We start from the raw sequence: 23,536 nt of genomic DNA, 5'->3' as shown, positions 1-23,536 counted from the left end.
AAGGGGGCACATTGGTCTGGTGTAAGAGTCCATCATAGTCAGAAAGAGACTTCTCCATTTTTTTCAATGTATTAAAAATTATCTGATAGTTTATTTTTATCACACACTTATATGTCATCTATTATGTACCACCTAGGTAAAACATTCTTTGTAGAGTCTTGGACTCTGACCCAATTGCATTAGCTTTTCCATCCTGGGAGGAAAGGATAAGTAGGAGAAAACATGGAAAACAACAGGAGCTTTTAAACTCTCTTAAATGATTATACTTAGAGAGACAAGTAAAAGTTGAATGATTTATATTCTAGAAATGGATTCTAATCTGAAATGGCAGAGGATAACAATATATTATACTTGTTAAAACCATTTTAGTTTTTATAAATGGATTTTTTTCATGCGTGCCAGATAATATTTTATTCCTTTACACTAGTAAGTTAAATTCAATCAGTTACCAAAGCCAAATACTGTCAGAAAAGGGAAGTATTTGCATTCAAAAGGGAGAAAGTATCTGGAGAAAGAGCTATGAAACCTATACACTATATTTAATCAATGTTACGTATTATAAAAAAATAAAATGATTCCTTTGACATTGATTTACTATAGTGCCCATAAAACAGAGTGGATGACATTCCCTGTCAGAACTGATTTGGACTTGGATTGTGGAAAATAATTCGGCCATAAAGGCAGAAAAACCTACTTGGGTTTTAGACATATGATAGCTGCCTTTACCCTTATGACCTTTAAAGATTAAATTATATAGAAGGAATAGTTCAGTATTACTCTGGCACATCATTCTCTGATGTAATTTGTTGGTGAAATATCATACTTGTAATAAAAATGCACTCAATATCTCAAGTTAATTTGTCCTTCCAATCTAACACCAGATACAGTAATGTCATAGGTTCTCCTTGGAAATGGAAGTGAAATTTATCTTTTTTTATCACATACATTTTGAGGCAGCACTGATAAACTTTGGTATATGTACAATGCTTTTAAATGATTATGTAATTTTATGACATAATTAAGAAGTCTTCAAGATTAACTTTGTATTTGATTTTTGAAAATTTGATTTGGAAAAATCAAACTAAAAGGAATAAGCTGTTGGAAATACTCAGTTCATCAAGTACTGTGTCTAATGAAGTATTTATTAATCTTATAATCTTATTATTGGCACATATTTCACTTTTGAATCATATAAATATGAGAAAAACCTTACTTTCTTTGCATTATTTACATTTTCCCACAGATCTCTTGAGACTTAATTTCTGGTCTTATTTGTATCTCAAATAAGTGTAGTTTATGAACAGGAAGTAAAGGAAGTATAGCTTAAATTACTTTGGAAGTATAGCTTAAAATAGTTTTTGAGAGCAAGTTCTAAAAAATAAAGAAAAAAAATACAAATTTTTTTCCACATTATATCCTATTATATCAAAAGATGTGCGGCTTGGAATAACCCGTTATTTTTACTGAAGCTAGATGTGGCTTGTCTATCACAACCTTGACAACTGGAATTTGGTCCTGTTGTCCTAACTGATACATTTTAAATTTCATGTCCACAGAAAAATTAAAAGCATATATTTCAAATTAAATTCCTGATAAAGTGATAATTTTCTTTTAAGATTTTGATAAAACATATAGAATTTTGATAATATTGCATCATAGCATAATTGTGCTCTTCTTGCATGCTCTCTCTCTCTCTGTAAATATATGTATATGGTAATCTCTTAAAGAGCAACAGAACATCTTTTTACTTTTTTAATTTAAAATTTTTATTTATTTACTTGAGATAGTTGAGAATACAGTGAGGGCATAAGGGCAGAGGGAGAAGCAAATGCCCCACTGAGCAGGGTCCCAGGACCCTCAGATCATGACCTGAGCCAAAGGTAGCTGCTTAACTGAGTCACCCAGGCACCCTCAACATTATCTTTTTTTAAAGATAATTAACAGCAATCCCAAAATAGAATTTAATATATAGCTCATATTCAAGTGTCTCCAAAAATATTTTATAATTTTTGGGTTTTTTTCAATCTGAGATCTAATTAAATTTCTCCTTCCATTTTTTCATTTTGTTGTTTAGGTCATTTTTAACAGTTTTTCCCCCTAAACGTTGATTTTATGAAAATAATCAAGTTAGTATTCATGTAGAAAGTAAGAATAGGCTCCAGATTTGTTAAACTGTTCTCATTGTGTCATTTACTGTGTTCTTCTATTCCCTGCAACATCTAAGCTAGATTTAGAGACTTGGCTATATTCAGGATAAACAGCTGGTAAGAACTCTTCATAAGTGAAAATTTCTACTTCATACCATGTTATATCAGGAGACACTGAATGTTAATTTGTCTTAATCTTAGAGATGATGTTTTATCACATGTAAGTTAGTGACAGCTAGATACATTCACTGTGAATGACCACTTTCCATTTTTAATTAATCTTTAAAATATAATGACAATATAAAATCACTTGTGCCTCATAGTTTCTACTGATAATTTTTACCAAATGACATTGCCTGGATGTAGGATTTTACTGAAGTTTGTAAAATGTTGATTCCCAAGACTTTTCTTCCATTTTCATTTATAGCACTTATTATTCTGTAAGTCATATCACTGTAGGCTCATAGATTTTTTTGTTTCATTTCAATGTGTTAAAGTAATCACATTAATCATTTCAATGCTCAAAATATCCCAAATGTGTACTGTGGGAGCCTCTTTAAACCGGCTCCTTGTCTTTTTGATATTATTCTATGACTTTTTTTGTTTTGCTTTATTTTGTGTTTGCACTACAGATCCAGATTTGCCTTATACTTTTTCTGCTCAGACTTAGCACCAGTGGTTTCCCCAGGGAACAATAATTATTTGTAATAGGTAATAGTCATTAAACACAAATGGTGTTTAAACACAATGGTATTTAAAGACAATGGTATTAAAACACAGAGATCTGTGTGCTATTCTATAATTACTATTGGAGTGTCATTGCTTTTAGGCCTTTTCAGTATAACATGGCTGGGAACATAGGTTATACTAATGGGCAATTCAAATCCCAGGACTTTGTTCTAATTAATTTCATTTTATATCTGTATACTCACTATAAGAAATTGAAAATAATACTTTATATAATATAAATTTACATATCAAAATACATATGCATTTTTTGTCTTTTTAAAATTTAATTTAATTTTTTTTCACTGTCCCAAAATTCATTGTTCATGCACCACACCCAGTGCTCCATGCAATACATGCCCTCTTTAATACCCACCATCAGACTCAAACCCCCACCCCTTCCACTCCAAAACCCTCATTTTGTTTCTCAGAGTCCACAGCCTCTCATGGTTTGTCTCCCCCTCTGATTTCCCCCAACTCACTTCTCCTCTCCATTTCTCAATGTCCTCCATGTTATTCCTTATGCTCCACAAGTAAGTGAAACCATATGATAATTGACTCTTTCTGCTTGACTTACATATGCATTTGTATATTTTTATATTAAGTTCAAAATTGCAATATGAATATTACTGATACAAATAAAGCTGAAGTAGAAGAAATTTTTGAACTAAGGTTCAAAAGGATATAAGGTCAGAACACCATGTTCTCAGTTTAATTTTCATTAATTTGGTTATATTTTTTGGTTTGATACACATGTTAGTTTATTTGGTTTCCTTTTCATTTAATTGTATTCAATTCAATTTAAAATTGTAATATCTATGTCTATGTTAAATTATGTAAAAATGAAATATTTAGAGAGGTTTTAGCACCTTCATTAACCCTTCAGACTGCACTTATCCAAGCAGGCTACAATTAGGCTGTTTCCAAGTGTCATGAATAATGCTATAATAAATAACTTTGTACATATGTTGTTTCCTATTTATATTTCTCTACAGATTCTTGGTTCATAGGACAAATGCATACATAATTTTTCAGATATTTCCAACTTTTCCTCTACAGAATTTATACTATTTATTTTGCATTTATACTATTTGAATTTTGAGTGACAATGAATGAAATTTCCTTTTCCCCATGTCTTATCAACATAATGTGTTATGAGTTTTCAATTTCAATTGCCAAACTCAGAGGTCAGAAATTGCATTTCAGGGTAGTTTACTCAATGTCCAAATAAGTCAAGTAGTGCACAATATTTTATATATTAAACTATAGGTTCAGAACTAAAATCTACATTCTTCCTGATTTTTTTATTTTATGGTGCTTATTCTGATTAACATATTAAGTGAAATATCCATGATATGCGACAGTGCTATCAACTCATTGTTAGTAGTTAAAGGAGATTCATAAAATTACTGAGCTGTTAATATTTCATATTGGATCTCTTCTTTGAAGATACTATAAAAACCTGTATCCCTAAAGTTGCTACACAAGAAACCAATGTGAGTAGGCAACCATATCATTGGAACATATATCTGCTACTCATATAATACATTTATGTTGAAGATTAAAGTGGATAAAACTTTCATTAATGTTTACTTGCTAAGAATGACTGCTCTAAACAATCATATTATAACCATATTACATGTAAAATAAAATTGTGATGCAGAATTAAATACAATAAAAAAACAAGTCTCTGCTAGTTACATAATCTTCAGAGGACCAAGCATGGAATGGTGAAGCTGAGATTGGATCTGAGATCTGTTTGTAATTCTTACATTCTTTCTCAAAACTACAGTTGTGGGTAAATATGATACTGGTAAATCTGAAATGAGAAGATGCTGATCTTTTATTAAGATTTTCCCATCATAAAAAAGTAGATAACCGTAATTTTTAAAAATCCATGTTTGGGACCGATAGTACAATAAGACTTTTAAAAAATCGCCTAACCCAAACAATGATAAGTGATTACGTCGTTAAATTATCCTGCATGACTATAAAACAAGGATGAGCAGCATAGGGTCCATAAGGCATCATCCACCTCCAGTCAGGCACTTGGGGGCAGTAGTGTTCCTCTTATCCTGTGTTGTCCTAAGAATTCATTGTGTTTGCTTTGTCTTGCTAGGGTTTTTTTACATTGATAAACTTTACAGTATAATAACTGATCACTTTTATGTCCTCCCCTGATAAAGATAAACCTTACATACTTACTATGAAATTAAAAAAGACCAACCTATCCATTTAATTGTTCACCAAAATACTTACACTTATAGCATGAATGCAGGAACTAGCTCTCTAGGTAATTTAGAAAAAAATGATAAAAAGTTCCCATGTATATCATAGAAAAAACCCCACAAATTCTGAAAAATGTACAATAAAACCTGAGACATCAGATCATGAAGAAAAATGAAATTTGCTTTGTCATAAAAATATGAAATTGTGATAACATACAATTTTAACTATATAACATGGGGTATATTATTAGGTAAAACTCAGTAAAATGATAAAAATACAGAAACTGTACTAACTTTAATTCCATTTGTAAATATATTTAACATGTTGTACCAATTTTACATAATTTAAAAGTTAGTTTTAAAAGTAATATTGTATAGATTATTTTAAGAACACAGTATTTTATTCCATATGTATGCAAAGCTACCTTAAATAAGGAAGTGGAATTATTGAAATTTTTTCACATAAATCTTGTTCAACATAACTCTTGTGTGCTTGATATTTAAATTTGTTTTATTTCTCTATCTCCATTTTGATTTTTTAAAATTTTTAGTTCTACTCTTCAACTATTGATGATGAAAAATGAAATAGTAACATTTGAATGAAAATTACATTGTAAATATTTAAATAAATAAATCAAAAACAAAATCAACACTAACCGACAGTAACTAGTAATGTTTTATGGATACCTCCAAAATACTCAAGTCATTGTACTTAGAATTATATTTTCCTCTCTTACATACTGGTTTCTGCTCTACAAATTGAGAAGGAAGCATACAAATTTTTTTCTGTTTTTTTTTTTAATGTTATTAGCATTAGTAATCTCAATACAAAAAATACAAATGCTGTCATCATTAAAAATAAACAATGTTTAGTGGTTAAAGTATAAATAACAAATCAGTTTGTAACAGTTCTTAAAGTCTCATCTTCATATGATGTATTATTTTTCTGACAGCTCCCACTTCACACTATTCTCAGGTGCTTCCCAATTACAATTTGCTCACTAACGTTCTGTAAGTTTAAAGGATTGGCAACCTCTTATATAAGTACAAAGGATATACATATATAACAGTAGTGGTTTGTTTGCTGCAAATGGATGGCATACAAGCAGATCAAATGATATTTAGCAGCTAGCACTATATTCAGATATCTAGAAGAGCATTATCTGCTCTCCCTTTATAAATGGGAAAAGGTCATTATTTTCAGGCCAAAGAGAACTTGAGAAATGTCTCAATAAATAGGACAGTAATGGATTCAAACAAACTCTGTTCCTTGAGAAGAGTCCTAAATCCCACTTCTCTATAACCGATCATGTAAATCATTATAAATGATCACCTCCCTTGATCATCTCATTTCTCCTGCTGATTTTCCAAACACAGCTAAAATTTCCTTACTGAAATAGAAGAAATTTTAACCATTGTCTGATCATGAGCTTCTGGGGGGGTCGGGGGTGGGGAAGCTATAAGATTGAAGCAAAGAAAATGAGGGAATATTTTATGAATCTAATTCATAATTACCCTCCAAATCAGAGTACTGGCCCCTTGCAAACTCTTTTCCTATTACCAATGCATACAGCAGTGCTGGACCCAGCCATGAACATGCATGACAAGAACAAGAATTAAATGTTAGTTGCAATAGATCAGCCACTACAATATACAGAGAGAGAGCTCTCCTGACTCTGATCATGTTCTTAATTTAGTAACATAAAAAGAAGACTTTTACCCAAAGATTACATGTTTTACTGGCTTAAGTGAAAAAATAGTTGGGATAGTTGCCCTTGTTTTCTCCAGAACCATGGGAAAACACATTTAGATATAAAATAACTGGTTTTATCTGTTTGATCATGAACAACAGTTATCGTCAAATTCTCACAACAGAATTTAAATGTATATTAATATTTTGAATATGCAATCTGATATACTGACCTATTACTGTGCTATCATCTAATTTTAGAGGCCTATGCTCTGCCAGTTTCAATGAAGAAAATTCTTTCCAATATGTACAAAGCAGAATTTAGTGGATGATTCTTACAACATGGAAGAATGGAGAGTTGAGGATGGACAATACTCTTGCTACAAACACACAGAGATTCTGATGAAATCTTGACCTAAAAAGATGCAATCCTGAGAAAACTAAGGGAAAAATACAGGAATGAAATATAAATTGATAAATTAAGGATCATAGTGTTTGGGGTTGATATATCAGAAAACATAAAATTCAGATCTGTATATGGGCAGTAAGTGCTAAGTGCTGTAGTTTAAAGTCTGTGCAGCCACAGGAGGCCGATGAGATGGATAAAATTTCAAAATATTCACTACCAAACAAGACAAAGGGTAAATAAATTCTTATTAAGAAAGGGGAGAAATATGGACTGAATACAAGTATAATAAATCAAATGAGAATTAAAAATAAAAACTTTATTTATCTATATCTTGAGTCTGCAAACTTTAAAGCTCTCTGATGCCTTCAAACTTGTATGTTTAAAGCTTTTTCCAGCTTTTCCAGTGACTTCCAGGTTTCCTGTCATTGTGGGAATAAAAACTAATGGATACTTCTGTTATCTCCCAACATACAGCCTTGTGAGGGATTTTCTTAGGTACAGTCAATTTGGGTAAGTTTCATAAATGATTATCTAAATAATTTGAGTCATCATTTCCAAGGATACATTTGACCTAAGGTTGGAGCTCTTATGTACTGGATGTATAAGCATTTTACATGTCATCTACACATGAAGCTACATGGGTAATGGAGTTGTCCACACTGTTTACACAATCACCCTCTTACTTTATGTGGATTCCACAGAGCACTGCACCAAAAACAGTTGTGAACTGCTCTCAATAACATCATCATTCCAATAAGGGTGTGTTAAGACACACTTTGACTCATCTCAAGGGTTAAGATTTAATCCAAGGTAAAAGTGAGTACTCCACCATGTGTCTAAAATCACACACACATATATATATACATATATATATAATACAAAATGACTTTGAATTAATAGGTCTGTGTCACTAAGTAAAAGTATTATAGATATTAAACAACTTCAAAGTTATTAGTAATTAGCATATCTTTTATGTAGTTTTAACTGTTTAGTATACCAATCAATGAGGGTGCAATAACCTCAAATAATGTTAACCATATATATTAATATAATAATTTTCAAATGTAAGAGGAAGGCACATAACTGAAATTAGCTATGTATAAAGGATTATGGCTATTCCTACTAGAAGATCTAGTGATTGTACTATCTTTAGAATAATTAATTTGGTAATTTGACAGAGTGCTGTTTCTCCATTTGTAGGCCTTGCTACTTATATTCTGTTGGTTTTAGTCTACAGAAATTTTATTTATTATTTATTACTGCCAGCATTTCCAGATTTACATGATCTATTCTTAAAGTCGGCAATATTAAAGAAGAAAGATTTTCTTCTTTCTCTGACTTTAGAATGTAGAATGATAATCTGCCTATTCTGGTTGCCTTACACATATCCACACAGACCACACGGAGAAAAGCTTGAATCATAGCTGGAATCTTGGTAGAATAACTTATGATCCTACCAGAACAGGAGAAGACAGAAGGCCTGAGAGGAGCAACTCCAAAACCATTTCACACTTCCCTCTGTATCATCTGTGAGGTTATCATGAAACCTTTTTCACCACATCCCAGATTCTGATGTGGTGTGAGGCTCTCTGTCCACCCCTCATCCAGAAGAAAGCTTTAGTATATAAAATCACCTAGCATGCAGTCTAGGATGGGCTCCTCAGTGATGGGGTATCCCAAAACTCAAGATGTTTTTGTTTTTGTGTTATTTCTCTTTGTATGGGATAAGAAACATGGGGAGCTTGCATCTTGGGCTTATCTTTCTTTCCATTGTCTATGTAAACAATAAACTGTCTAATGCAACAATCCTTGTTTTAATATATCTTTACCAGTTACATCAGTCAGGCCTTGGTCTTAGCTTGTTTTATGTGTACTTCACACAAAAATCAAATGACCTTGCAGGCTGTTATGGAAAGAGAAAAACTTTTCATGATGTGGAGGAGAAATTTAAAAACTATAGAAGGTGGAAATATTAAATTCTAACTAAGATATATCTTAGCTAACTATACCTTTTTTTTTTTTGAGCGTTTTGAAAGATCCCAGATACTTCTTCTGTATAAACCATTTTCTATTGCTAATGTAACAAATTAGCACAAAGTTATGGCTTAACACAAATCTATTATCTGATAGGTCTGTAAGTATAGAAGTCATCTGTCTCTCTGGGCATGATCTTCTATATCCAAAGTCAACAGCAATGCATCTCTCTGATCATTCCTCTGTCACTCACCACGGCTGAAAAAGCATCTCTGTCTTTAGGACTCATATGGTTGGATTTGTCCCATCCAGATAAGGATAATCCAGGATAATGTCCCCATCTGACAACACTTAATGTAGTAACATCTACAAAGCCCTTTTGCCCTGTAAGGTAATAGTCACAGGTTATAGAGATTAGGCTGTGGAGATCTCTGGGAGGGTACTCTACTCTTGCCATCAGAAATTGCTGATATCGGGCTCCTTGCTCACTGGGGAGTTTGCTTCTCCCTCTGACTCTCTCTGCTCTTATTCTCTCTTTCTCAAATAAATAAAATCTTAACAAAAAAAAAAAAAAGAAAGAAAGAAATTGTTGATAGAAGTACTCAATTGTTTAAAAATTATTTGTAGTTACGCTTGCTAAACTTAGAATGCTAGTGGGAGAGGATAAAATTAAAATTGAGCCCACATTCCCAGCAGCCATGGTAGAAACAGTTAGTATGAGCAGTTGCTATCTAGAACCATGAAAATCAAAATATCATGGTCATTACTAAAGGCAGAAGAGCAGATGGACCATTCAGAACCCAGAGAGTGGTCTAAAATGCAGAGATTTGACTGAAATTATATGGCTCCCAAAACAAAATCAGTAGGCAGCTAAGTAAATAAACCACACGTTACCAAGTAACTGGCAAAACTCAGAGTTTATAATAAAAAAAATCTAGGTCACCAAGTGAACTACTAAGCTCTATAAATCATGACCCTGTCCTGTTTCATACCTATGCAAAAAAATCTATGGACTCTGAAAAGGTTAGGTGAGTCTCCCAAGGAATTTTTTCTTGAATCATACATATTGGCAGGAAACATTGATCTCCTCCTTCCCCAAAGGAAACTGTCACTCGATAACCAAGTAACTGACCCCAAATTAACCCCAGTTCCATCATGTGACCTTAATCCACTAGGCTGAATAAAGCCTTATCAGGTAATAAATGGAGTTATTACTCAAGACCTCATCTTAACCTAAGTTGTCCTAAATCAATCTACGCATATTTACTCATTCCCTGAGGGCAGCCACACACCAAAGTATGTCACATTATGACATCCTCAGAAAATGACAAAACTGGTATTGGATTTAAGATTGAAAGAATAAATGGTTCATATAGCCTTGGGTAACAAGCTGGGAGTACTGGCTTCCAAAGACTCTACTCCATAGATCAAGGGGATCAGTATCACAGGACCTTACTACATGGCCACAGCAAACCAGAGTGCTAGAGCACACTAGTTGTTAAGATTCTACTTCAGAAAATAACTGGAAACTGATATGTTCGGCACCAACAGAATCCTGAAACTGGCATCCATCAACCATGTTGCAATAAAGGTCATGGTAGAAATGTGTAATATCACATGTCATGCCTGTAACACACAGGCATGTCTGTTAGAGGCATGTGTTACAGGTTACACCTGTAACCACATTTGCTAAATATATGTCACCAGCAGAGCTGGTATAGAGTATATGATGTTCTAATTGCCTGCATCCATTCTGATCTGCCAGCATCAATTTGAATGTTTAGTGCCTATGCTTAACCTTGTATTGAATACATTTAATATCAGCCCTGCCACAAACGAGATATGGAAAACAAAGGTGCTCTGATTTTTTATATGTCCCTTTTAGTTATTTTTGACCAAATAAAATTTTAAAGTGATAGGGCTTAAGAAAAACACTGGAAGTGTTAATCAAGTCATGTCTTCCATAGAGATGATGTCCTGAGCACATTCTCTTTACTAGAACAAACTAATATGATACCTGAAAGTTGGAATACTATTATTAATCTGGTCAATGTAGGTTTCTCGATAGCAGATGTGAAAATACAGGAAACCTCATAAAATGAAGTCAGGAAGCCATGAAGGGGGAACTCTTGCATACCACCATTTGCTCTAAGTAGTCTACTCCCCACTCCTCAGCAGGAAGAAATTTACATACCCCAGCGGGAGGAAAAAAGAATTTCTCCTTGCCCAACAACAGCTTCACCAACAAGCCCTGAGCAAAACAGCCCCTCCTAGCTTCTTCCTTTCTTCTGTAAAGCCAAGCCCCTTTCCTTTGCTCTCCAGAATTGCAATCCCTCTGCTATTCCCAAATAAATGAACTTGCTGGTAAAAAAGCTGGCTTTTTTTTGAAAGGTCAATTCAGGAATCTGAAACTATAGCTGTGGGGCAGTCTGACCTGTTGTTTCTAAAAATAAAGTTTTATTGGAACACAGCAAAACCCATTCATTTACATCTTGTCCATAGCTGCTCTTGTATTGCATTATATTTGCAAGAGTTATCATGAATCACAAAACTTAAAAAACTCTATTCTCTAGTACTTTACAGAATGAGTGTAGCAATCTCTGGTTTATATCAACAAGCAGAAAGGAATAGAAGACTGCTTTCAGCAGGCAAGAATTAAAGAGTCTTTTTGGTTTCTTTTTGCAGAGATACTGATTTGTTTCTCTTCCCCAAATAATACACAGAGATTTCTACCATCTTATCATTGTAAATGATATTACATTCGTTTCTTCTATTGATGACACCATGCTGATATAACTGGGAAAAGGGGAATAGTTGGCACTTGAGATGTTTTTATAGTTCACTTGCATGACACTGGGTACAAACATAGTATCAGAAATGCAGAGCTCTGCCATTTCAATGTAGAATCTTACTGGCATCCTAAAAAAGAGAAACTTCGCTGGTGGTCCAGTGTACAAAACCTATATTAAACAAATTAATGAGATTCATTTGGCACACTGAAATACTATATAAAGTTTGCAGCAATTTGTTACTTTAATTATTTTATTCGTCAGTCTAAACACAAATATTGGATTACTTTGGCTTGAAGAATATTAGCAGAGGTATCGTAGAAGAGTAAATAAATTGAGAATTAAGATGATAAAACGTTGTGGAAGGCTTAGAAAGAAATTAAAACTTCCAACTTCAAGGAATTCCATGCAAGCAATTTATTCTATAAATTAAAATAAAATAAAAAACTGGGAAATTCCAATAATACAGATACTCTTTAATCCCACATTAGTTACTATTGGCACATAAATCCCAACCCTTGTCTATTACTCCACAGTGTTTAACAAGACATACCACAGATGCCAAACCTAAGCTTAGATATGTTGGATGTTCATATACTGGAATTAGAAAAAAAAATTGCTGACTAGACCATAAACTGGAAATCTCACATTTATGTGGACATATCTTAGGAGTCTTCACATCAAAACTGTGAGGAGTAGGAGGCTCTTGTGGTAGAGGACAATCAAGGACCAAATATTTTTATTACATTCACTCATCAATCCCAATATTTTGATGCAAGCTGAAGATCTCAGAATAGGACATAAAGTTGGACAGTGGAAATAAAGTATAAGTCCCTGGACTATTTTTTTTTTTTTTTGTCTTCTTCTTTTTTTTTTTTTTAATTAACCATCAAGTTTAGGTTAATGCTAAAATAAAATTTTGCTATTAAAGAATACAGAACATATTTTCTGGACAACTGAAATGATGGTCCATAAAATACCTAACCAAAATATATTAATTTGAAATTCTGACTACGGATGACAATTAGACCAGAGTGTGTTTTTTTTTTTTAAAGATTTTATTTATTTATTTGACAGAGAGAGATCACAAGCAGGCAGAGAGGCAGGCAGAGAGAGAGGAGGAAGCAGGTTCCCTGCTGAGCAGAGAGCCCGATGCGGGGCTCGATCCCAGGACTCTGAGATCATGACCTGAGCCAAAGGCAGCAGCTTAACCCATTGAGCCACCCAGGCGCCACCAGGCCAGAGTTATTTTAAATAAAAAAAAATGAAATGAGATCCTGATTCTGTTACCAACAAAATACATTCATTAATTCTGGTTTCTACTTCAGTGAATTTGTCATGACCATCAGAACTGGAATGTGAATATTTATCGTACAACATATGTTGGTTGGACAAATTTAGTATCATCTATGGCTTTTGCTATCATCCATTGACCATGGGTGTCTATGATATAAAACATTTCAAGTATATAAAATCAAATCAGATGGCTGGCAAAGGAGGGTAACAAAAATCTGAGCATTAGCTTTCCTACTTAATATGACATTATTCCTCTCAACTAATCAATTATATCCATTTACTAGGGAAGTTTTAAATTATATTATTGTATATACCATATATTTGTATATACCATATATATATATACAGTATATATATACCCACATACACACACACACACACACACACACACACACACACACACACACAGTATATATATAGTCTATATAAATATAGTATATATTAGGTTCTCCTGAGAAACTCCAGAATTTTGGTTTTAATCATTTCAACTATTCAAAGTTTCTAATGAACCTGGGTAGAAAGCTATCAAAGTCCCATTTACAAATTGCTAAAATTTAAGGTAGGTTCTATTTATACATCATAAGGTCTTGTTCCTTCTATCCTTGTATCAAGCGTGCCTAGATATCCTCAAACTCCTATAAAGTGAGCCTGCACTGTTAACTTTATTTCTGTTTACCAAGGGCTTATCTCACTTTTCCTGATGACTCAACCAGTTTCCATTTGACAAATAAAACCTAATAGAAAAATTGTGTTAGGGCTAATCCTTTCAGAATTCTTCCCCAGGATTTAGAGAATCAAAATCTTTACCCTTATTTTTTGACCTGCTAAAAAACAGACTGATCATGGAACCATGATGCAGCTAACTGCCTAATATGAAAAGATACCACTCCTAGGACACTTGCTACAGTCACACTATCTTTAGCAGAGTTAAAAAAGGCAAGATGACTTTTCCACTTACAGAAAAAACAAACAAAACAAAACAAAACGGCTCCAACGTATCTTTAGTTTGCTCTAAAATCTACATTATTGGCCATTCCCTAACAAGCTAGATCACAGATCAGTTTTATCTCCCCAGCCCAAATTTCTTCTTTCTTTCCTTTTTCTTCCTTCCTTTCCCTTCTCTCTTACTTTCCCGGCTCCCTCCCTCCCTCCCTTCATCATTCTCCTCTACACATCAGCTCCTATATTCATCTACTCATCTTCTTCTTAGACATCATTTATCTAGGAGCCTTATCAGGTCATCTTATATAACACAGGATATAGTTGTTCAGAATTACCACAAATTTCTTTAGTAAAGGCTTCATAATCTACTCACAACTGATTTTCTAAGTCTGAACTTTGACCTTGCTACCTTAGACCTCTGCCATTCTCCTTTCATCCAATAAAACTCCCATTAACTCTCCAAAACAAGACCCAAATTATGTCCCTACTAAAATATTGATATCATATGTTGAATTTGACACCAGGACAATTAGTAGGCAAGTCTTCTCAATGAACTCATCTTTTTGTAATAATTTCACATTTGTTATGGCCCTTTTAATGTTTTGTGGCTATGTTACTTCTAAATGTGTATACACACACACAATAAAAAAAGTAGGAATGTTAAAGAGAAACCATAATCCTTAACCTGGGAGGTAAATCAAGTTTACACAATATGTCTTTTCTTAACTAACAGAATTTATGTTTGACCACTTTACAAAGAAATGTACACAGCTTTCTTTCTGCTCATTTTAAGCAATTACAGCTCAGTTAGTAAATTCACAAAATAATAGTTTCCTAAAGAATACTCAACTCAGGCCACAACTCCAGCCAATAGTCAGATATGTGCTGGCTAGATTCTTATTTAGATTTCTGTCCGTCAATCCCTAATTATATAACAGTCTGAAGCAAATCCACTTTAACTCAAAGCTTTTATTTTGGCACATTATTTACCTTCTCTGGTTTGATTTCTAGATCTGGTTTCTTCTCCTGAGCTTCACACTTGCAGACACTGTGAAACCAATAATTGAGGACGTTTTTCCATCATCATTTAAGATTGTTTAACAAAAACAACTTGAATAGACCAGTACTTAAGACAATTCAATCATGGCTATTGAGCATCTATCATTAAAACCGATCTCAGGCTTTACAGATGAGCTAACTTGCAAAGAAAATATCTTTTCTATGCTAGTCCACAGAAAAATATGGAAAGCTCACCAACTTATTTTACAAAGCCAACATAACCTAGCAAGACCTAATAAAGGCAGCAAATGCTTGTGCGCATGTGTGAACACACAAACTCTAGACCAATTTTATGTGTGACCACAGAAGCAAACATCTAAATATAATAGCACATGCATTCCAACAGTATGTTAAAATAATAAGCAATACAGATTTTTCTAGAAATCCAAGAACAATTCAACATTGAGAAATCTATCAACATAGTTCAGTGCATCAGTTATTGAAAGAGAAAAAAATGAGTTTATAAATACAGAACAGAACTAAAAATATCTGAAAAATTCATCAGTCACTCCTTATAAGAATCCTAAACAGAAGGAAACTGACTAATTGTGACTTTTAACTTCTTAATTTGAATATTGGACTAGACAGCAGGTGGGGGAAATGTTTATAGAGAATATTTTGGGGATGATTGGGGAAAAAAAGAAAAGAAGAGAGAGAAGAGAAGAGAGAAAAGAATAAAGAGAGAACAACAGAACAGAAAAGAGAAAAGGGAAGGAGAGGAAAAGGAAAAGGAGATTGTTCACGCCTGAGATCTAGTGTTCCCTGTCTCAGTTGATACTGACTAAATCTTGTGAACTACAACTATGAAATGCAAGGTAATATAACAAAAACATATTTAAAAATTGAAATTGATTTATCATTTATTTATAATTTTGTAATTGATAACTTTGCAAATAGGTACTAATTTCTCCTAGCTTAACCTTATGACATACAATTTAAAAAAAAAAAAAAAACGTGGCAGTTTAATACAACACAGATCTGTTATCTCATTGTTCTCACGAGTCAAGAGTCAGTCTGGCATAGCTGAACTGTGTTCTCTTCTTGGGGCCTCACCAGACTGTGGCCAAGAAGTCAGGTAAGCTATATTGTCCCCTATCAGCTTGTTTAGGGAATTCTGTGCCTCCAAGCTCACTCAGGTTATTGGTAGCATTCATTTCTATGTCGCTCTACAGCTGAAGGCCCTGGCTCCCTGCTGATCATTCGCTGGAAACTGCTCATCTCCAAGAGGTTAACATAGTTCTTGCCACATGGCTGTCTCTGAAGCTCTTTTACAATATGGCAGCTGCTTTTTCAAAGCCAGTAAAAGAAGCTCTCCCCCTTCAGGAGGACCCACTCACACTATGAAAGGTTTCTGTTCTATTCAGGATAATGTCCTATTGAGTAAGTATAAATCAGTTGGTCTGGGATCTCAATTACATTTGCAAGATCTTCACATCTTTATCAAATAAAGTAACCTTATCACTAGATGGCATTCCATCATTTTTATGGGTCTTACCCGCACTGAATGGGATCATCTCAGAATTCTGTCCACCACAGAGGATTTAAAATATTTAAACAAATTAACACCAAATAGACCTGAAACTTAAAACTGTAACACCTGTATTAAATACTCATCTAGACCTACATGCAGCACAGTTAACCTCTCTGAAACTCAGTTTCTTAATTTCAAAAATTGGAAGTCTACATCAAATGAATACAAAGGTCACTCTTTGTACTTAGATTGTGCTGACACTTACAATCTTAGTAACTTGGACAACTCGCTTCCCAATTGTATAAATATGGTGGCGCTACATTTAGTTTCAGTAAATATTATGGTTCCTTAAGTCACAGGCCACACCGCTAAGACAGAAAATAACTTCTTAAAGCAAAGTGGCAGTTCACACAATGGCAATTATTTCTCATTTTTAAGTATCACATTGTATTTGAAATCAGTTTCTTAAAACTGCAGAAAGTCATAATCTAAACTGACGAATGTTAAGATATAATGGAGCAATTTTTTCAAGTGATGAAAACGATAACAGTAAAACTGTTCTAATGTGTTAACTTAGAAATTAGAAGTCAATTAAATCTATATAATGCTTGAGGTTTTCTCTATATTACAATGATCTTGCAACAGATTACACATTAATTGCATTTGAAGACAAGAAAAGAGGAGCTGCTTTTTCCCACATTTTACAGTACATCTTATTTTTCTTAATAATTCTGTTTTAATCACACAGATATATACCTATATTGTACATCCATATCCATATGTGTGCATATATTATGTATATACAAAGACATATAAATCTAGTTTACCTATTAGATTGAAGGCACTTAAAATAATGAATATACTACCAAAATATAAAGCAGCATTTGCAGAATTAATATATTTCATGGGTAAAACATCTATTGTTGTTGCATGTGTGTGTTTAAACCAAGTATAGCTGGTAATTTAACACATGTTTCCCCAGCATGAAATAATAAAAACAACAGTATATGAAAGGAATTTCAGTGATTGCTAGCCAAATGCAGCTGCTATCTATGCCTCCTTCGGTCTTCCGTCCAGAGTCAAAGGAAGGCCCCTCTCAAAATTCAAGGTCATTACCCAGGCTATTATCCCATTTTCTCCCACAGCATTGATTTTTCTCTTTACACGTTCATTCCTGTCTGCCCACAAATATCCTGTTAGCCTTCCCACGTTGAAAACAAGTTCTTATCTCCTCTTCCTCCACCAGCTTTGCCCTTGTTCTCCGTTTCCCTTGATAACAAAATGCTTTGAGTTCCCAGATTTTAATCCTTCTCAGCTCCACTAACACCATCTAGTCAGGCTTTTCTTCTGAACCTGCTCAGCAAGTTACTTACTTTAATGTGCAACTTCCCAGTCCCCATATCACCTGATCCATCACTAGTATTTGGTTAGGTGGGTATTGTCCTTCTCTTTTCTTCTCTTCACTTCCAGGACAGCATGTTCTTTTGGTTTTAATTTCATCTTCATGTACCTTCTTTCTCTGTCTCCTTTGCCATTTCCTCCTCTTTTGCCAAACATATCTATGTTGGAATACCATCAAACCCCGCACGCCTCCACTGCTGAAAATAATGTGGTCCATTGACCCCCATGGATTTAAATAGCTAAATGTACAGCTTCATCTTAAATCTTTTGAACTCCAATGACTTATTGAACATGAACCTTATATGGCTGATAGTCACCTCAAATTCCACGTTTTCAAACTGACTCTATAATCTTCACTCTCACAACCTGTACCACCTACAGTTTTTTCATTTGTCTTGGCTTAAATAACCATGGTATCTGCATGAAGCTAATTTATTTAGGAGTGTGATTCCACACAGCATGATTGCAGAACAGGAGAACTTCAATGGATAGGCTGAGATTTAACCAGAGATGGTACCTAGAACTATGTGGGAAAAGGAAGCTCATTATATTGTGGGGCCCATATAGAGTCTCCACCTTGTTTCATGTTCTCGGGGAAAGAGTATCAGGCTCGAGAGTGGCTGCTCTCCAAAGGCTAAATCATGCTCTCACTTGCTTTTGAATATTTATTTATTTATTTTTGAGAGAGAGAGAGACAGAGACAGAGACAGAGAGGGAAGGACACCAAGCATGAGTGGGAGGAGGGGTAGAGGGAAAGGGAGAGAGAGAATCTCAAGTAGACTCCCCACTGAGTGTGGAGCCCAATGCAGGGCTCACTCCCACAACTCTAAGATCATGACCTGAGCCAAAATCAAGATCCCAACCCTTAAGTGAAATTCCTTGAGTGACTGAGCCACCCAGGCACCCCTGTGTTTGGCTTTTCAATGTTTCTCTGCTACAAATGTTCTCTGATAGGTAATACCCTGAAACATAAAGGCATGCATACTTTGTTTCCATTCTCATGTTCCTATATACGTGTTTCTCCCACAGAAATCCCTGATTCAGAATGTCCAGTCATTTTCCTTCTATACTTAGGTCAAGCAGCTGTGCCACTTGCCATTCCTAAGTTCTGTCTGTCTTTATTCCAAACAAAGTGAATACTACAGTCCCTTGCACATAGCATGGAGTTTAGGACATATCATAAAAGAATTTTTAATGCAGTAATAATCTATTTATTATTAGCCTCAATGTATTGTCTTGAACCTTCTAAACAAGAAGTACAATTTTCTCTCCTCATTCAGTTGATCACACAGAACTCTCATGAGGCTACAGATTTGAGAAGATGAAGAGGAATCAATACTGCAGAAAGAAATGCCACAGGAGTCTGGGATACTTGACTTCCCTGCCATAAATTATATGGCTTATAAGTAACAGAAATATATTTCTCACAGTTCAGAAGTCTGGCAAGTCCAGAATCATAATGCTGGCAGACTCAACTTCTGGTGAGAGCCTGTTCTTAGTTCATAGATGGCTGTCTTCTTGCTGTGTCCTCACATGGAGGAAAGGGTGAGGGAACTCTCTGGGGCTTCCATTATAAAGGCACTAATCTTCTTCATAAGGGGTACACCCTCGTGACCTAATCACTTCTTAAAGTTCCCACATCCTCACCTTGGGGGTTAAGATTTCAACATGTAAATAATGGGGACACAGACATCCAGATCATAGCACTGATCATATAATTTAATTGACCCAATTGATCTGGTTAAGTCTGATCTTGACTGTATCATTTCATAAGATAGATTACTGCTATGTTTTCCTGGCATTATGACTCAGGGGATCTGATAACTCCCTGCTCATGATGGACACTTCAGGTGTCCCACAGTCAAGCATTTAGTTTCTGTTAAGGCCCAGAAAAGAATCAGGTATATTTTCAAAACAGGAATTATTTTTCTGCCAAAATAAAACCATGACTTTTTTTCCCTCTAGTGTCTTCCCTCAAATTATTCTATTCTCTTGCCAGAGACTTTGGTACTGTATTCTTACACAACACAAATATGTCTGGCACCAATGGTTCAGGGATATCATGTGGCCTAGGTAGTAGGGTAGGTGGGAGCTATTTCCTATCTCCAAGAAAGTTACTTTTTTGTTTTGGGATCCACTCCAAATTGGCAGCCTTTAATCAGAAGAAAAAAAGAATGTAGATAGTGGTCCCAAGAATGGTATTGATTAACCAGTATGGAGTTTCTTAGTGTTAGGTATACAGTCCAAAGTTTTTCTTAGAGGAAATGTGACAAAATGGCCCAAATCATGATACTCTATTTTACCAGTTTAGAAGAGTTTTTTTTTTCTTTTACCTTGACAAGCATGTATCTTTTTTTGTATCTTTTTTTTTTTAAAGATTTTATTTATTCATTTGACAGACAGAGATCACAAGTAGGCAGAGAGGCAGGCAGAGAGAGAGAGGAGGAAGCAGGCTCCCTGCTGAACAGAGAGCCTGATGTGGGGCTCGATCCCAGGACCCTGGGACCATGACCTGAGCCAAAGGCAGAGGCTTTAACCCACTGAGCCACCCAGGTGCCCCAACAAGCATGTATCTTAATAGGAATCTTTTATAAATGCTACATTCTGTTTGCTATTTCTAATTAGCATGATGGCATCATTATAGCTAAGAGTGTGAATATTGTGCAGAATGTCAAAATTTTAAGATGTATTTTATGTGGAAAGAGAGCAAGAGAATTAATATAGCTTCATGGCATGATTACAAATGTGTGCTGCTGTCCTTTGCACATAAACTATTTCTAAATTCATGATTGATATTTGAAAGGATGCATCTGTCAGATTAATAATCATATACTAAGTAGATCTGTTCTAGAAAAGATACCACTTCCTATACAAGATGCCTAACTGAAGCTATCAAGTAGTTAGATTTACGATACTGTACCCACATATACCACAGTCCACCTTGCCTGTGCAGGAGCCTGGCAGAGGGATGGAGTCAGATATGATAGGGTCCACTACCCTGAAACCTTAAGGTTTATGGTTGTCATCCTAATATGATTTACAATTCCCTTCATAGGTTGTAGTGAAATGATTGGTCTTCCAAATGGATCCCTTCTACCATAATAGCTTCTCAGATCTGGGAACTAATGTGAGCATTCTGCTATTGTTAAGTATCTGTGGCAATAACTCACTGGAGACTGAAAAGTAACTCTGGACTGAGTCCATGACTCACTAGACCCACTATAAAGTGAACTTGACTCAAACACCACTGCATACCCACAGTCTATCTGTTCTTATTTTAACCACAGAAATCTGATGGGGCTCGGGGCCACCTGGTATTATAGTTAATTCAAATTCTGTATATAGTTCTTAAAAACTATTATTAAGTATATAATAATTATTTTTCTTCAGAGTTACTGTTGTAAATAGCCGAAGATCCCTCTGAGGAAAAATCATGTTGTTTTTTTGTCTGTTTGTTTAGTCCACTTACAGTGTCCTTCGTCAAGAAACCAGTTCTTCTCTTCAAACAGGCTCTGGATCTCTGACTGGTGTTCTCATAATGCCATACTAGATCTGGTCCACTTATTATCGCTTCAGTATGTTGGATTGCTGCCTCCCATACTAACTCTTCTCCAGCCACATTGTGCCTAAGCAGCTTCTTGAATGGGCCTAGGCAAGCTTCTATCTTAAGGCAGTGGCACTATTTCTTCTCCCTTAAAATTTTTCCCAAAGATATCCACATGTCTCTCATATTTATCAATTTCTGACTCAAACATTACCTTCAAATAAAGCCAGCTATGATCATTCTATATAAAACAGAAAACTTATCACCAGACCAACCATCCCTGATCCTCATTACCTTGTTTATTATTTTCCAAGCATGCATCAATCACCTACTCATATATTACTTACTAGGTTTAATTATCTATATTCCTTTACTATTATGCAAATTCCATTAAAGAAGAGATCTTTGCTTCTTCTATGTCCATATACCAAGTGCACTGTTATAATGATATACAATGCTGTATCCCAAGTACTGTTGTGAAAAGAGCTTAAAACAAATAGGTGCTCAATATATAATTGTTAAATGAAATAACTATTTTATTTGAATTGTAGTGGTTTATTTTCCTGTATTAATAAATCTGTGCTTTATATCAGGATTGCCATTGTCCATTTTACTGTGACTACAGAGTTGTAGTCACAGGTCCCTTTTTCATTCTAAGCAGCTATTATTTTATCTAATTGCCTTTTGAAATCATTTAAATATATAAACCTAATTTATAACATCCCTATTATAAAAACACATCTATTTGTTTTACTGAAATTGAAATACTTTTATGGGTGTAAAATACTGGATATTTGGTATTTCAAGTAGGTAAGGGGAATTCTTGGATAATAGGATTATAAAGGTCAAGTTCTGACACCAGAAATTTTGCATTAAAATGGTCAGTATTGCTCACCTATGTATCCCAAGTGTATAAACCAGAAATCCTGAGCCTGCAAATTATACAATATCCCAATATGTATATATAAAAATAAGAAAACTATTTTTATTTAATATGAAGAGTCTCCATTCGTATGATCTATGAAGGTGCTCTCCATTCCTCCATCACTTTCAGTACATTATGATGTTTTGCATAAAACTCTTTTTCCACCTCCATGGTGAAAATAGTAATCTTGGGCTTAGGGACATGCAACAGTACCCTCAGATAGTAGTCCTGCCTTAGGGATAAGAATATAAAAAATTATCTTACAAAAATAGGATTAGAACATTGATAACTAGGTATAGAATGAAAAGAATACATGTATAAAAGAAAAAAGGTACTTGTTAAGTTATCACTCATTGAACTGTAAAAGAATTTGGATTCTTAAGTGGGAAACCTCCCAAGGGCCAGAATAGAAAGCATCATCTTTATTTCCACTGTAACTTTTCTCTAACCTATATTTTTCCATTTCTTCTCTAAATTCTCCCCCAAATGTGGGTAGAGAAGAAAAAGAAACTATAAATTTGTAATATCTGACACCATATCATTTACAACACAAAAAGAAAGAATCTGAACTTCTTTATTTCATAGAAAAAGTGGTGTGTGCTGTGGTGAGGGACTGGCAGTAATAGAAAGGGAAGGACCAAAACAGGATTTCAGGAAGTGTGATGATCAGGGCGAGAGAAGGAGGAAGATGACTATTCTGTTTGTAATAACCTTCTAAAGCCTAGAGCACACCCATAGAAGTCATTTTCAAAAGGCCCAGGCACTTACGTCTCATAGTGCACCAAAAAAAAAAAAAAAAAGAAAGAAAGAAAGAAAAAAAGAAAAGAAAAGAAAAAAGGAGGAATCTATTACTAAAAGCGCAACCGACATGGACATTTTCCTACTCTTGACATCTAACTGTACCCATTATTCTACTCTGGGATCCAGTCCTTTAA

This window comes from Mustela nigripes, chromosome 12 (assembly GCF_022355385.1).
Source record: "Mustela nigripes isolate SB6536 chromosome 12, MUSNIG.SB6536, whole genome shotgun sequence".
Taxonomy (NCBI): domain Eukaryota; kingdom Metazoa; phylum Chordata; class Mammalia; order Carnivora; family Mustelidae; genus Mustela; species Mustela nigripes.
Note: the sequence above shows the minus strand (reverse complement) of the source record.